Source organism: Cynocephalus volans, chromosome 7 (genome assembly GCF_027409185.1).
Source record: "Cynocephalus volans isolate mCynVol1 chromosome 7, mCynVol1.pri, whole genome shotgun sequence".
In the NCBI taxonomy this organism is placed as follows: Eukaryota; Metazoa; Chordata; class Mammalia; order Dermoptera; family Cynocephalidae; genus Cynocephalus; species Cynocephalus volans.
In genome coordinates, this window is record NC_084466.1 from 15896797 (window position 1) to 15913551 (window position 16755).

General features: G+C 40.3%; 1 pseudogene; it reads right to left on the reverse strand.

Annotated features, from left to right (window-relative positions):
- Window positions 1-6126: 6126 nt before the first annotated feature.
- LOC134382839 (U6 spliceosomal RNA) lies at window positions 6127-6227 on the reverse strand (annotated as a pseudogene).
- Between the last annotated feature and the right edge of the window lie 10528 nt (window positions 6228-16755).

A 16755-nucleotide genomic window follows, 5' to 3' on the forward strand; every position in this document is an offset into this window, starting at 1 on the left:
TTCAGAATATAATTTGAAATCATTTTTTTGGAAGGATAATTGCATCATGGGATATGTAAACACCTTTGCAAGTACAAAGATCTGTGGGGACACTTCTCTAGGGATTCGGGGAGCAGGAAAAGGATAACAGGCTGGGGTAGGAAGCAGCTTGGAGGCCTTCAAGTGGAGATGGAATCGGAAGCAAAAAGAGCACTGGGGAAGTCAGAGACACAGATTTTTGCCTTGGCTGTGGCACCAAACAATTATCTGTGATTGGATTTTCCCCTCGAGCTTCATTATTCTCAGCTGTAAAATACGAAAGGTGAATAGCAAAACCTCAAACTTTCCCTCTGGTTCTCAAGTTCAACTGCTCTCATTTTCAGGGGCCCCAGAGGGCGGAAGAGAACAGACCTTTCCACTTCCTTATTTGGCAAGTCACCCACAAGGCCATTTGTTCCCAACAGACTCACACCCCTGCCTGAAATTCAGCTAGCAGGAGCTGCACTTAGATGAGCAATCCTCCTTTTCAATACAGTGTTATTGGAGGAGAGTGAAAAAAAAATTTTTTGCCTCCATGTCTTAGTAAGTACATAGACTTATTTTATTTTACTTTTAATTGACAAATAATAATTGTATATATTTATCAGGTATGATGTGATATTTTGATATATGATATTTGCATACATTGTGGAATATTAAAGCAAACTAATTAACATATCCATGACCTCATGTACTTTTTCTTTTTTTTTTTTGTGGTAAGAACACTTGAAATCTATTCTTTTAGAAATTTTGAAATAAACAATACATCATTATTAACTACTGTCACCTTGCTGTGCAAGACATCTCTAAAATTTACTCATCCTGTCTAACTGATACTTTGGACCTTTTGACCGACATCTCTCCATTTCCCACCCTCTCTCCTGCAGCCCCGGTAACCACCATTCTACTCTCTATGTTTATGCGTTTGACTTTGACACCTTTAGATTGACTTGTTTAGATTCCACATATAAGTAGGATCATCCAGTATTTGTCTTTCTGATGTATTTCATTTAGCATAAGGCCCTCCAGGTCATTTGAGAATGAGAAATTTCAAATATTCACAATTTAGTGGAGATGAATTTAATTGCATTGCTTTTTTTCCTATGACTAGTATCAGTTCATGAAGTAGAATGTTGATTGTTTTTCCCTGTGGAGAAATGGAGGTGAGAAAGAGAAGAAATGAGAGGTCATTTTGATCCACGCACGGTGCAGAACTGAAGATAGGACTGGTGGAGGGGGCGTGTGCTGGGGGTGGGTGGGTTCATGTGAGCATGCGTGGTGGTGGGTAGTCAAAGTCTGATATCCAGAATGCACAGGTGTCTGGGGAGTGAGAAGGGGAAATCAGGAAAGGAGGGACAACAAAGGCACATGAGATTACTTAGCAAATTTGCACCCCTCTTTCCGGGGCCATGACAAAAGCCACTAATGAAGCTTGGACTGTGGCTTCTTTGAGAGCAGAGAGCACCACCTAGAAGGAAAGAAGGCACTTTTGTCCTGCAATTCCCATCCCTCCAGCTCTCTGCCATCTTTCCTTCCAAAGCTGCTGCACCTTCCTTCTCTACCCTCGGCTTTCTGAGCTGACTGTGGGGAGGCCCAGCATAGGCCACAACCATTCAGCGCGAGTGCTTGTGCAAAGGCATTTTTGGCGGAGATCAGTTTCCTCGTCTGAAGCCCAGAAGGAGTGCCCTTGTCTCATCCGGGCACCCCAACAGAAGCTGAAATGTTGTCAGCCTTCCTGTTCTTGTGGTAACATGGAAAAATTCCAAACACACTCCACAAACCTTGCTCAGAGGAGGGGCAAAGCAGTTCTACCCTTGGATGTGAGCTTGTGGCTCATGCTGCTGCAGAAGCCCAAGCCACTGGAGAAATTTACAGCCCAGTGTGGGTGGCGGCTTTCTTATTTTTCTTGGTGATCATCAGTTTACTCACCTACCTGCTTTGCTGAGGACCTCTTCCAGTAGCTTTCTAAAAAAAAGGAGCATGAGAAGGAAATCAGAACCTTTGCAGGTTTGAGCTTGCTTTTATGCCACCTACTCCCACACTGCTGGGTATAGAGTTCTGGATGGGAAATAATTTCTCATTAGAATTTTGAAGGTGATGCTTCACTCTCTGCTAGCATGTAATGCTAGTGCTGAGAAAACAAAAGCCATTCTGATTCCTTACCCTTTGCTTTTGTCCCTGGAGGATTTACGGATATTTGATAATACTACAGTGTTTTGAAGTCTGGCAGAGATATACCTTGGTGTGGGTGTTCTTGCTTTCATTTTGCTGGACACTCATGTTTTCCATTTCTCACAAATATACTATATATTCTCTTTTTTCTAAAATGCCTTGCTAGTTGGGTTTTGTATGTCCTAGCTTGCTTACATAATTTGCTTATATTTTCTCTTATTTTAACAATTTTATTTTATTGTTTTTATTCTATTCAGTGTTTTGCAAAGAGCAAGTATTCTGTAACTATTTTTTACATTTTTTAATATTAACATTTACTCATATACTTTTGTGGGGTACAGTGTGTTGCTTCAATAAATGCATAGTGGGCTTCCAGTCAAGATGGGATAACAGACAGTCCCCAGCATTACTCTCTCCCACAAATCAACTAATTTACAACTATTAAAAAGCAACAACAGCCAAGCTGGTGCTTCTATAGCATAGGGGAAGAGGAGGAGAGACCTACAGGGTACATGAAGGTGGGAGAAGCCATGATGAGAGAAAGAAAGAACCGCTCTGGCCATTTTGAGCCCCAGCTGCTTCAAGGCTGGAGCTGTTGAGCACACAGAGTCAGAGCTGGCAAAAGCCTCAGCTGTGCCCTTTGGATGAAGCTGCTGGGAAGAGGCAGGAGAGAAGAGGGCCTTGGTGGCCCCCAGGCCAGCAAGACCACTAATAGGTTTCCCGTGGATTCACATAGTAGCGAGGAGCCACAACAACTGAAAAAAGGGAGCCATTCAGAGGCCGGTGAGTCATTGCAAGGGAACAGTGCATGGCCTGTCCCATGGGAAATGTTTGCAGCATGGGTGGAGGGGGAGACTGGCCTACCAGGGGACACTGGGGCACAGCAAGGACAGCTGATCTGCCCTACAATCAGCATAAGAACACTCAGAGGAGACTGGTCAGGAATATAGAGCTTCAGGGGGTGCAGTTTGCTAAAAAGACTCAGGCCCAGACCAGAGTTTCTATACAACCCAGGTGTACTGGATCTCACAAGATCCAGAAGTACCTCTAAAGTCAACCATTAAAATCTGAGCTGCACAAAAAGCCTTCCCTAGGGAATCAGCAGCAAAGCAGCAATTAGCTCAACCACAGAGCTCAAATGCTGGTCCCAACAGGAAGTTCCTCCATTTTAGAAGCAAAGGACAACAAATTAGTTCCAGTGCAGAGTTTAAGTGGTGGTAATAGCAAATAATCCAACACAGAACTGAAAGAAAAAACAAAGTACCCACAACCAGAGACAAAGTTTGATATTAACTAGCAAAGGTCTCACATCACCAATGAACACCTATAAAACCTAGAAGGACTGAAAGTCCCCTGGGCTACCAAGCCAGGGATGAGGGAAGGCCAGGGGCCTCAGCCATGCCCCCCAACACCCAAAACCAGCCCCAGCGATGACCACCAAGCTGCAGCAGGAAGCACCCCAGGCTCTCCTGAGCTGGGGGGGCTGAGGGCCTTGGCCACACCCCCTTGACACCCACAACCAGCCCAGTGATGACCACTGAGCCTCCACAAGAAATGCCCTGGGCTCCCAAGCTAGGGTGGTGAGGGGCGAGGGCTTCAGCCACACCCCCCTGACATCTGCACCCAGCTCAGCAATGACCAAGCCACTGCTGGAAGCCCCCTGGTCTGCCCTACAGAAATGAGGGGCGTATCATGAGCACCAACCCCACCCATCCTCCTTCCTCCTTCCTCCTTCTCCCACCCTATTTCCTTCCCCCTTTTTTTCTCCCCCTTCCCCCAACTGCTCCACAACAACATCTTAGAATGTAAAAAAATAATATAAATAAATAAACAATCCATCAATCAATCAATCAAATAAATTCCTGTAAAATTAGCTGAAACATAGCTATACTAAATCTAAGGATTACTTTCATAGTTTTGACTTTCTGCATCATAGTTTTACAACAAAATTAAAGATTTGTGTTTTCACTGGAATAAAAAATACATGCACAGTGATTCACTGAGAGTTGATAACATAGTTTTGTACCTGATTCTCATCAAAATACTCATTAAAGTTTATTTCTCACTCTTCTATCTCAGTCCATGCATTCTTTTTCTTTTCAGTTATATCATTCAGTCAAAAGATTCTCCAGAAAGATAAACAACAAACAAACCAAGGAGACAAGACCCACAAGACTACATGAGTGATCTGAACCTCTTGACCATCACTCTGCTACTTTGGTACCCCCTCTGTGGCCACATGGAGACACTCTTGTGGCTCTAGTGACCCATGTCCAAGGTTTTATTCTACCTCTAAAATTCTGACTCAACCAGAAGCTTCAGGAAAGAATCAAGTTATCACCAAATCCTTATGTGGAAAGGGTACAAAATCACTGTAGCCAAATCACTAGGCAAAGCCTGAACTAGTAGCTTATTCAAAACTTTGATTCAGACTCTAGTAAATCAGCATTCTAAAGTGGAGAAACTGGAGTCCTTCATGATCCTTCTGCTCAGTTCCAGAATTATAAGCCAGGATGCTTCACTTTTATCTGCTCCAGAGGATCAGAAAGGCCACTTGGAATTATTATTGTTATTGCAAACTTTCTCACTGGTAGCTCCAGCTTAAAGTCTAACTGTCCTCATATTTGTGTACCTGTACTCTGTTGAGATTAATTTTCATGAAGATACATAATTATTTTTCTGGTTTTGATTCTCCTTTTGGATATTCAGTTCTGAAATTCAACAGCTATGGAGTTGAGAATTCTAAGGCTTTTTCAGCCACAGGCTGTTCCTTCTTTAAAAACTATATTCCAAATTGGCATTTATCTCCAGTTCCAGAGTTGGGGAGTGGGCAGCAGCATGCATGTGCCTCTGTTCCAGAAACAAATGCCTCCTGGGGTCAAGGAGACGAGGAGAAAGCAAGGACATCAGTAGGCTGTCTGAGAATCACAGAAATTCAAATACATGCCTTTCTGTCTCTATAGACTCAGTAGTTAAAGAAGAGGTCTTGGAAAAGCCGTATTCTCTCTGAGTGTGAGGACTGTACCTGCATTTTGAGGTTGTCTACTGGGAAATCTGATTTCAGCAGGTAAATCATGTAAGGGGTGGCTTGACAGCTCTTGAGAATCTCATTCATTCCTTAACTTCACTCCAGAGATACAAACTTACTAATTCCATCAAAACCAAATATTTTCATTAGGATAATAATGTTCAGATCCCATAAGTGGGTTATCACACTTCTGGGAATTTATTCTAAGGAAATAATTCTAGCAAAGAAAATATGATTTTACCTATTATTTGCAGCAAAATTATTTATAATCGTGGGACCATTAAAACCTACTTTAGTATCATGCAAAGGGGAAGGGTATGTACACTATGATACATCCTTGATGGATCATTAAAATAATAATTATGAAAACCATGGAAGACTGAGAAAAGAGATTTACAATTAAATTTTAGTGAGAAAACAAGAACATAAACTATATAACCTGTGTTATAGTTATAAATTTTAAAACATATTTACATGAACCAGGAGGAGAAAAGAATGCAAAAAATAAAAATGAAAAACCTTCCAGCAGTTGCTAGTGGAAGTTTGGCTGATCTTTCTTTGTTTTTATTTTTCCCATTGTGGTTATTGTGTAGTCTAATTCTAGAAGAGCTGGTTTGCAAAGAAGCAATTGGGAATCCCTGGTCTCAGACAGTATTTCCTAAGTGTGTTTCATGATACCCAAGTTAGATCTAGAATGTTAAGGCATTCAATGGAAACAAAACAAAACAAAACAAAAAAAGATTTTCTTTTAATCTCTCCCTCTCCATTTATTGGAAACTTGTGCTCTTACTTGGCAATTCATTGGGATGACACCTTTTAATCCCACCCCAACAGGAATGTGGTCAAACATAGCTTGGGAAAGTTGCTCCTTCACAGGCTAAACATCACTTTCATCTAAATTGGTTCTTAAAAATATGGAACGCTTCACGAATTTGCGTGTCATCCTTGGGCCACATTAATCTTCTCTGTATCATTCCAATTTTAGTACATGTGCTGCGAAAGCGAGCATCAAAAAAATATTTTTGACCAAATACATGTTAAATCCATTGGATCTCAAAATCATTATTGTAGGGTTCCTGAGAGCATTCAACATGCTGATACAGAACATCAGTCTCCCAGAAGGGAAATAAATATGCAGCCTTTTCAAAACACACACACACACACACACACACACACACACACACACACACACACACGCGTGCACAACACAGATGGACACACACACACACACGGACACACACACACACACGTGCACTCTGTATAACCAGTGTGCTTTCAAGCAAGCTGCAGGTAATTTCCGGTCCTGACTCATGCAGTCACCTTGCTCTACCAGAACTAAACAAACACTTCTCCAGTGTTCACCGTGGAACATGCTGACTTAGCAATTAATTTCTTTGCATCTTTCAAGTTCTCACTCAAGTGTCACATCCATTGTGAAAACCTTCCCAACCCCAGGCAGAACTAGTCCTTACTTCCTCCTTGTTCCCATCCCGCTTTGCCTGTGGTTATAGCACATTGTATTCTTTGACAATTACCCTTGTCTCTCTATCAGCCAGACCAGCGATGTTCAGTCCTTCCTCTGCTTCAGAATCAGCTGGAAACCTGAGTACAGTACAGATGCTGGGCACCACCCCCAGAGATTCAGTTGCATTTGGTCTTGGGCAGGACTTTGGCACAGTCTGATTGAGGTACATGGAGCAGGAGTATCACCTCCTCAAGGTCAGAAGTGAGTTTTATTTCTCTTTACATTATCTTTGTAGTGGACAGGCTCAAACTTTTGCTGAATTAACATGCCGTAGTAAGAAAACAGAAATGTTTGCTTAAAAACTAGTTGTCTAATTTTTCTTAGTGAAATAACACATTTTTAGTTAGCTCAATTCCTTAATTTTCTATTTTGGTTATAGAAAGATAGTTACCAAAGCATTCATGAGATGAGGAGAGAAAGAAAACAACAGGTCAGCAATGTGTGGGAGACTGTGATGAGTGAGGAATCTTCCAGTGCCAACCAGGATGTTCAATGTTAAGTTTTCTGTTTTGCTTCAATATGATGCCTTTCTGTTGCTTTCAGCCCTTAAGGACTTGGCACTGCCCCACAATGCCCTGCAGTTCAACTAGCCAGGGCCTGAGCTGTGCTGGCCCTTGAGGGAAGAGTGATCAGAGCTGGACTAGGGGAAAGTGTGCGTGGACACCAAAAAACCCAGTAATCAAGCTTAATAACATTTAATGCAATAGTTTTTTAAAAATCTAAATTAAAGTGAAAAGAAAATCCACCATCAACAAAATACCAACATTTTAAATAAAGACAGGATCAGTCATAGCAGTGAGGCTTGTCATACCGGAGTCTGAAGCAGAAAGAAAAACCAGTAATGCTGATCCTGTCTTTATTTAAACCTTTGGTGTTATGTGGATTTTTGCATTAATTTTGAATGTGTATGAAAAACATTATTTATCCTGATTACTATAGTGTTCGATGCTCCCTTCGATCTTGCTCCTGAAGCAAGTGCTCACTTGTCTCACCCTAGTCCCAAGCTTGAGATGGACACTTGGAAACCTCTCTCAAATTGGTCTTCCAACTTTGCAGAGGATGCTCTGTTTGAGAACACACACACACACACACACACACAGCCCAATTAAATTCTAAGGAAGGAAACTAACCAGCAAATCCCTCTGGTGTACCAGTATAAACCAACATCCATAGACACAGAATTTCTTACAGAAGAAAAAGGATTATTTTCTGAAAATGGAAGGTTTCAGACTGGTCTGGAATAGGACTCCCAGCGGACTAGCTCACTTGATATAGTCCACATGCAGCCCCAATCTGGGGATTGTCTTGAGAGTGGCAGAAACTGGAAAAGAGGATGCTGAAACATGGCAAGAGACATACCAAGCATCTGCTGCAACATTTGCTCATCTCCAAGACAGGAAAGCAAGAAGCCCCTATATTGAGAATCAATGCCTTGGGCACAGAACTTCAAATCCCTCAGTGTGATGAGAATCTCTCAGCCCATGAATGTTTGTTAAGGTGAAATATAGTCAGGACTTGCTGATACAAATTTTGACTATATGACCCAAAAGTTCAAAACCCCTCTTACCTGCAGTTTTGCTTTCCATGGTTTCAATTACCCAATGGTCAACTAAAGTCTGAAAATATTAAATGGAAAATTCCAGAAATAAACAATTCATAAGTTTTAAATTGCATTCCATTCTGAGTAGCATGATGAAATCTCATGCCATCCTGCTCCATCTTGCCAGGGACATGAATCATCCCTTTGTTCAGCAGATCCATGTTACCACCCATTAGTCACTTAGTAGCCATCTCAGTTATCAGATCAGTTGTCTTTGTACCACAGTTCTTGTGTTCAAGTGACCTCTATTTTACTTACTAATGGCCCCAAAGCCAAGAGTAGTGATGTTGGCAATTCGAATATGCCAAAGAGAAGCCATAAAGTGCTTCCTTTCTGTGAAAAGTTGAAAGTTCTTGACTTAATAAGGAAAGAAAAAAAAAAGTAGGCCAAGGTTGCTGAGATCTATGGTAAGACTAAGTCTTCAATCCATGAATTGTGAAGGAAAAAGAAATTCGTGCTAGTTTTGCTGTCGCACCTCAAACTGCAAAAGTTACTGCCATGATGCGTGATACTGCTTAGTTAAGATGGAAAATGCATTAAATTTGTGGGTGGAAGACATGAACAGAGATAGGTTCCAATTGATGGCAATCAGGTTCATTACCGTCTGTGGTTTCTGGCATCGTCTGGGAGTCTTGGAACCTATCCCCCACAGATTATGGGAGACTACTGTAAGGGAAAACCCACTGATGTGTACACCTATCAGAAAGACTATTGCAAAGGGAAGTATCAGAGGGCCGTTAAGTATAGAAGCATAAAAAAGGATTTGAGAGACTAATTGTGAAACCCTTTGGAATAGAATGAACTGGGGAGGCACAAGAGATTTACAGAAATCCTTAAAGCATTCTTGCCAGAGAAGTTAAATTAGGATGAGGGAATTTGGGAGGCAGAATTGGCTGCCCTTAGGTAAAATCCAGAACAGCAGAGTCAGCACTGACAATCGAAGCAGACATAGGAAATGGGAGTTGCTGTGGGTAAATTCAGTGACAGGAAATTGTGTCCCTGATGCTGAGGTGCTATGCCAATCTCTTCCTCCAGTCAGGGAGCTGTCCACTCTATGCTGCAGCTGCCAGGCAAATGGCCATACAAAGAATAGCTATAACTCACCAGAAAATCCTCCTCTTGTACTTAGGGACCTAGTGTCTGTCTGGAATAGAAAAAGGTACAGTAGAGTCCAGTATAGGAACCGGACTGCCCAGGGTTTGGGGACTCAGCATTGTCTCAGAGCTGGCTGGTTAGAACTCTGGGTATGGAAAGAGCATACAGAGCTCTGAATGTGGAATTCTGGCTGGAAAGAGCACCCAAAGTAGAAGGAGCCTTGTCATGCTCTGAATAGGGACACGGGCTGGATAGCTTTGTGTATGGAAGGCGCCTGCCAGGCTTTGTATGAGCAGTGCTCTTGGCTCTGAGCCGTGCCACCAAGAGGACGCTGAGCATTCATTCTTTCCTCACAGAAAACCTGCTAGTAACTCCAACTCAGTATGAAACTAGGTTCTCTAAGAAAGAAAGAGAAAATAAGACTATAATCATAGCGATCTTGCATAAAGAGTGTGAGAAATTCACTTCATAGTTACGCTTAAATGCACTGCTCATGATGCACAAAATATGGGTCATGAACATGCCTTGTTTGATGTAAGTAAAACATTGTATCTTGAAAATGAATCGAGCAATTATTCAGGTTCCACAAATAAATGATTTGTTTGTTTTTTTCCTCCACCCCCACATATCACTTGGGGTGAAAATTTGAGGGGTAGAGGCCCTTGGAGAGGCTGCAAAGATTTTGCTGAGAGGAGAATGTATCAGGGGGAAACAATAAATTCTGACAAACAATAATTATTGATGATATATCAGCTGGTGGCAGAATTCCTTCCTACTTAGTTCAGGAATGTTTTTGTGCATGTAGCAAAAAACCTTGATGGGTCATTTTGGTCTGAGTGAATGAGCAGCCAGGTGTGGCCTAGTTAGTCAGGGAAAACCAGAGGGGACCAACGTTGCTGTGCCACATGAAGTGGGAGACGCTGTTAAGTTTCAGGAAGTCATCATGACCAGGCAGAAACTCACTACAAAACAGGGCTGTCCATTGCTCTGTTTAAAGTTACCTGCTGCACTTTTCTATGCTGTCATGACTAGCCTCACCCTTGCTCACTTGACCACCAAGTTAGCAGTAAAAATCACTTTAAACATGAGGGGCTTTTGTGAGTGGTGTTTTGAAGGCAAGGCAAAACAAAACAAAAAAGAGTCAGTATTATGTTTGGGTTGATAGTGGGATCACATGAAATGAACAGTCACAAAATGGGAACTTCAGGGAAAATTGAGAATGAAACAGAAATAAAACGTGGGAGCAAAAAGAAATGAAAAACAAAAGCCATTGAAACTCCTTGGCCCTACGGCAGGGCGGGGACAGAGAAATTGGGAATGAGGTTTCCTTGTCATGTGAAAGTGGAGCTCCTGCCATTTCGTTTCACTATTATAGTAAAAAGTGACCCCATAAAGCTGCTGGAGATGAGGACTTCCAGGTAACTGACATAGAAATGAGAGCTTAAATGTTATCACGTGTCACATAATGACATAATAGAGTTTCTTCTCCCAGAGTAATAATAATGCACTTGAGAGAAGACTTCTACATGAGCAAAGAGAACATTATTTCTGAATATTTAATGCAAAATTGCCATAGAATAAAATGATCATTAAATATGTAAATGCTATTTACATGAGCTTATGACTCTAATAACTCATCTCTTATATAATACAATTTCTGTGCCCTAATTTGTCACTTGGTCATGGGCTCCACAAATCAAAATCTGGGGCAGCTTTTCACAAAGAAACAAGTTGATGAAATGCACACATGAAAAGATCTCCTTTCACTGCCAACAGTAGGTTTCTGTATTTGGCCTTGTTTCTCTTGAATAAGGGAGTAAAGACGGAAATAAACACCCCACAAAGAATTGATGTAATGCCAGGTGGTATAGGGCCATTTAGATCAAAGGTAAGTCCAAATATCCAGTCTCAAGTAGAGATGAGTTTTTGCCATAGTCTTTTCTAATGGAGAACTAAGCAAAGGTTAAGAAATTTTTAAAAAGGCCCTTTGTTCATTACGAATGAGCCAATTTTCTACTTTCTCATGGGATTGCTTAGGTGGTATTTATTGTTTTAAAAAGAAAATAAAGTGAAGCTGGCAAGAGTTCTCTCCCTTGCTCTGATGCTCATTAATGTATATATATTTTTTACTTTAATCCAAGCAACCAAGTCCTGCTACTAAAAGTGCAGTCTGTGGACTGGCCCCACTTGCACCAACAGAGGTTAAAAATGCAGAATCTCAGGCCCCACCCAAAGTTCAGAATCTGCATTGGATTAGATTTCCTGGTGAATTGTATTCAAATCTGTGGTGGTTTTGTAAGTGTCAACATGGCAAGCTGGAATTAACTACATTTGCCAAGTCCCCTCCCTATAGGTTCCTAAATTCTAATTGGCCAAAAGAGAAATTTGCATGAGATTTATGAGGTGGAAGTGAAATAGCACCCCTTGCTCTTCAAGAGTCCATGCAGCTGCAGTGAGACATACAAATAAATGCTCTTGGGTTCCAGCTTTTCCTAGCTCTCTCTCACTCCACACCTAACTCTTCTTTCTGACTGTCAGCCCTTCTGTCAAAGGAACTCTCAGTGCATCTCCAGACACAGAGGTGATAGCCTCCCATAGAATTTTCTGCTGATATCCTTTCTTCCTACTGGCTTCTGAGATTTCCCTGAATGCTCCAGCTGGTCAACGCCAATGGGAAATGCATGCCAAACCTTCAGGAAGGTTTAATAGGACTTTTCTCTAATTCTCCAACTTCTCTTCCCAGCTCATCCCATAGTTTTAATAGGTCCAATGTCTAGAATAGACTCTTTATTCCGTATTCCTCATGGCAGTTTTGCATTCCTGGTAGAGTCCTTACTAACAATACATTAAAGTTTAGAAACACTAGAAGCATGCGTTGTTGCAGGGAACCCTAAGCATTTTTAATTGTTGAGCTTTTCCCTTCACTTGAGAAACTGTTTTAGAAACTCTATGTTCCACTGGAAACTCGAGCCCCTGCCATTTACCCTGCTTGCTTCTTGGGCCTGCCCTCTATGAGATAACAGCAGTCTCACACCCCTCCCCCAGGGGCCAGAGGCAAATTAGGCTCCTATAGTGACCAATGGACTATGTCCCACAATCAGCCAATCCAAATTAGCAGGACAGCATCCCTCATTTACATAAGAGGACCTGAATGGGAACCTGTGAGGGAAAAGGGTGGGAATTTAGGCTATATAAGGGGGCCTTTTCCTTTGTTCTGGGAGACACTGGCTGGGGAGTTTCTACCATCCAGCGCTCTCCTTGCTTGCAAGCAAAAAGATGTGCTATAACACTGAACAAAGAGCTGCAACGCTAAAATAAAGGGTTATAAAACTACAACACTGATGCCAGTCTTGGATTCCTCTGTGCATTTGTCCCACAACATTTGGGGGCTCATCCAGGATCTCTTTGCTCAGGAGAACCAAAACCCACTGCTCCAGACAGCAGGCAGCACAGCGAGGTCCCCTCTAGCCGAGAAGTTTTCCCTCAGCCCCAGGGCTGATCTCTCTACAGATTCTGGGGGAATTACTGAGAATTTGTCCCTCGGCCCAGGGTCTTTTGGCCCCCCCGCCTGGGAGCTTCAATTGGCTTCAATTAGCATCAGAATCTTTGTTCAGTAGTTCATTTCAGTAAACCTCCGGAGGTAAGCTTTGGTTTGAGATCTCAATAACTTGTTCTGCATTTGAGTATCAGAGCTCTGATTTAGGCACTTTGTGGAAGACTGGATGCAGCACTACTTCCCAAGTCCAGGACTCCCAAGAGACTTCATCGGGTCCTTTGGTTTGGAATTGTTTGGAAATTTGTTGTGGCCACTTGTCTTTGTCTTTTGTGTGTTGCCGGGTGTGCACATATATTTTGTAGCTTTGTATGTCTGTAACTGTGGTCGTATGTAATGCAACAGTGAGGCATGATAAGTATACTCCATCCTGTGTCTCTGACTTATTGCACTAGTTATCTATTTCTATGACTTTGGAATCTGAGAGCCTAATTTCATCACTGGCAAAAATTGGAAAGCTCTGGGCACTGGAGAGGACTCCAGCTGTAAGAGGCAAGTGGACACTGGGACTATTTTGCTCCCATGTCTCTGCTGCTGGTAGATCTCTCCTGGAGTCCCTGGCCTAAATTCTGACAAGGCAATGTTTTATTCTCTTTATCTTTGTCTGATTTTCTGAGCTCTCTTCTGTCTGGTTGGATTGTATCCACTTCTGTTTAAGTGCACCCTGGAGGGCTCCTGGCTATGCTTTGTTTTTCTGATTTAAATCTAGTCAGTAGTTCTCTTCTTTATGCTGAAAACAGTGGGGAGAACTGCTTTTATCAATTACTGTTAATGGAATAAGTTGGCCCCACCAATTGGGACTAAGCTGAGCTGGACCCCACTGCCCCTCTTTTCTCTTTGTTTGCTTGGTTAGACATTTAGTTGAGTACCGGCAATCTGAATAAACCTTCCAATCCTGTTGGCGTGCATGCCACAAACACCCTCTATTCCATGCCATTGATTGGTACCATAGGTGTGGAGTATGGCAAGTTACAATTTAGACCAACTAATTTGGTTGAGATGTCTCGTTGGGATGTATGTGTGTGCATATGCATGAGTGTTTTGTCTGTATATGTGGCAACTATTTCTGCCTGCTTTTCAAGCTACTACTGAGGGGTCACAAGATCCAAATTGTGCCTTTTAGCCTTAAGATCACTGGGAAAAGGCAATGCCAAGGTGCAACAAATCAAATGCCCAGCTAAATTACAGCAAAATGTTTAGGAAGATTTGCTCTATTTTATCTGGCTAGAGAAGGAACTATATAAAGTTGTAAATAGGTTTATTTCCTCAAATGGTTTAAATCCCCCCTTGGGTATATTTTAGGTAACTGGAAGGACTTTAAATTGAATAAACTAACGCAACCTGGTTAACTAGAAGGTCTTAAATTTTCTGTCATCCAGCTGGTTATTTTGGACAGACTTCTAAATTTTCTTGTAGGCTCATCTATGTATTTCTTAACAAAATCCTCTGATTGAGTTCTATGCCATTTTTTAAGAAAAAAACTTTCTCTGCATTTCTTTGAAAAGGCTTGCATACTTTGCCTTGCAATGTAAATTTGTTACCTTGCTTTCTCTAAAAGAGATAAGCTTTAGCATTTTTTTTAGTAATGCAATTTAAAATCAACTGTCCTTTTTAAACTAGTAAGTTTTCTATTTTATCTGTCTCATTAACATTGTAAACAAAACCTATATTACTTAATAAAGGTGTAGCTTGATGTAAAAATTAGACAAATGTACATGGGCTAAATGCTTATAAATAAAATCATAATTTCAAATTGCTTCTCAGTAATTTGAAATATTAAAGTGTTATATTAATAAAATACTAAAAGATAGTTATTATATAAGTTTATGTTTATATTTTAATGTTTTGTTTTTATATGATACCAAAAAAATGTTATGCAAAAACAAAAGTGTTATAAAAAAGCTATAAATATAAAGATGTAGTTATGGTTAAGAAGGCTAATATGGAAAAAATATGTAAGAAAGCATCTTGTACACTGTATTTTTGTCCTGGAGTAAGATGGCTGGCTGTTTAAAAGGTAAAAAATATAGGACAAAAACAGAAAGTCTGAGTAAGTCATAATAATGGTTTGTATGGGTTAAATTTATCAAAGAAACATTTAAAAATGGCTAAAATTAAAAGCAAATTATGTATAAGTTTTTCTAAAAATTAAACATTAATGTCAAAAGTATTCTGATGCAGGTTTAGAGTTTGCTCTCCTGCATTGGAACAGCCAGATTTCCTTAAAGTACTTAACTGCTCTTAATAGAAAATTGTAAAAAGTTTCTTTATCTTTTAGGTAACTGGCCTGGCAAACTTATTTCATGTTTTATCATGATAACTTCTTGTGCTCTCTGCCTCTGTAATCCTTTGTCACTTTGGTTTTATTTTTATAATAATTTGTGATCCTATTTAATTGAATGTTTCAAACCTTTGGTTGACAAGCTTCCCAAAACAAAATTCTAAAATTAAGTCTTTTTTTTTTTACTTAAACTAGCTTTGAGATGTTCTAAGGACCCTGGAACTTCTCAAAAAATCTATACAAAAAAAGAAAAAGAAAGAAGAAGAAGAAGAAGAAACAAAGTTTAACCTCTTTTATATACATTATATAGCTACATTAATATATGTTCCAAAATTGTGTAAGGTTCCTTGAAATCTGTGTCTTAATGTAAATACTATCAGTCATAATCTTAATTCAATTATAAAAAGTATTATGTCTTCAGAAAAATTCATGGAGAAGTTGACAAGTACAGGCCTGACAACTTTAAGTTCTTACCATAGGACTGAATTTCCAAGATGCTAATGGAAAAAAAACTAATGGGTTTATAAAATTGTTAAAAAGGGGGTTAGTTACATAAAACTGAATTAACTGATAAAAAGTTATAGCTTTTTACAATTTCTTTATCTTGAAACACTGCTGGGTCTCTTAATGTTTTGTTTTCCAGACTTAAGAAAATCTTTTAAGGTATAACAGCTTGCTAAAGTATATGTTTATGAACAAAAATTAAAACATTTACCTTTCTCTGTACTTGATCCCTCCAAGATTAAAAACTATTCACAAGTTATTTTATGACAATACAGTTATTTGCATAAGTTCAATAAGAATCTGTTCTTTTTGTAACAGGACACAATTGAAGACACTGGTTATTTTACCAAGGCTTTGACTGGAATATCATACTTTCAGACATGACCAGACTGCCTTAAAGAATTAAGGTTGACCCTTTTATGGATCCAATAAAAAGCCTCTTGGAGAGACTGGCCTGATACCTTGTTTACATGATTACAAGGTTCCTGGCCTTCCAGTAAGTAAAGAATGTAACTTTCTGATAGGCCAGAACCTTGATATTTTGGGGACCTCCAGAAGATAGGAATTCACCCAATTCACATGGGTAATCAGAGAGTAAGTCAAATCCTTGGCTTGGCTTCCTAAGACCTGAGTGGCTTTTGAAGGTCTAATCTGAGATTCCTTATGAATGTCCCAGCAAAGCCAACTCAAAAAAAGAGCTTATATGATAAGCCATTACTCTTGCTGCACTTTATGCAAATAATCTGGCCAAAACTAAACTTATTTTGCAAATAAATTAGTCTTGTCATAGATACCTTTGGTAAATTTGGGAAACCTGGAGAAAAAATTATTATTCAGAAGGAAACACTAACACACCTGTTATCCAATTCTAACCCGGTGTTTTTTTTTGTTTGTTTGTTTATTTTTTTGTCTTTTTCATGACCGGCACTCAGCCAGTGAGTGCACGGCCATTCCTATATAGGATCCGAACCCGCAGCGG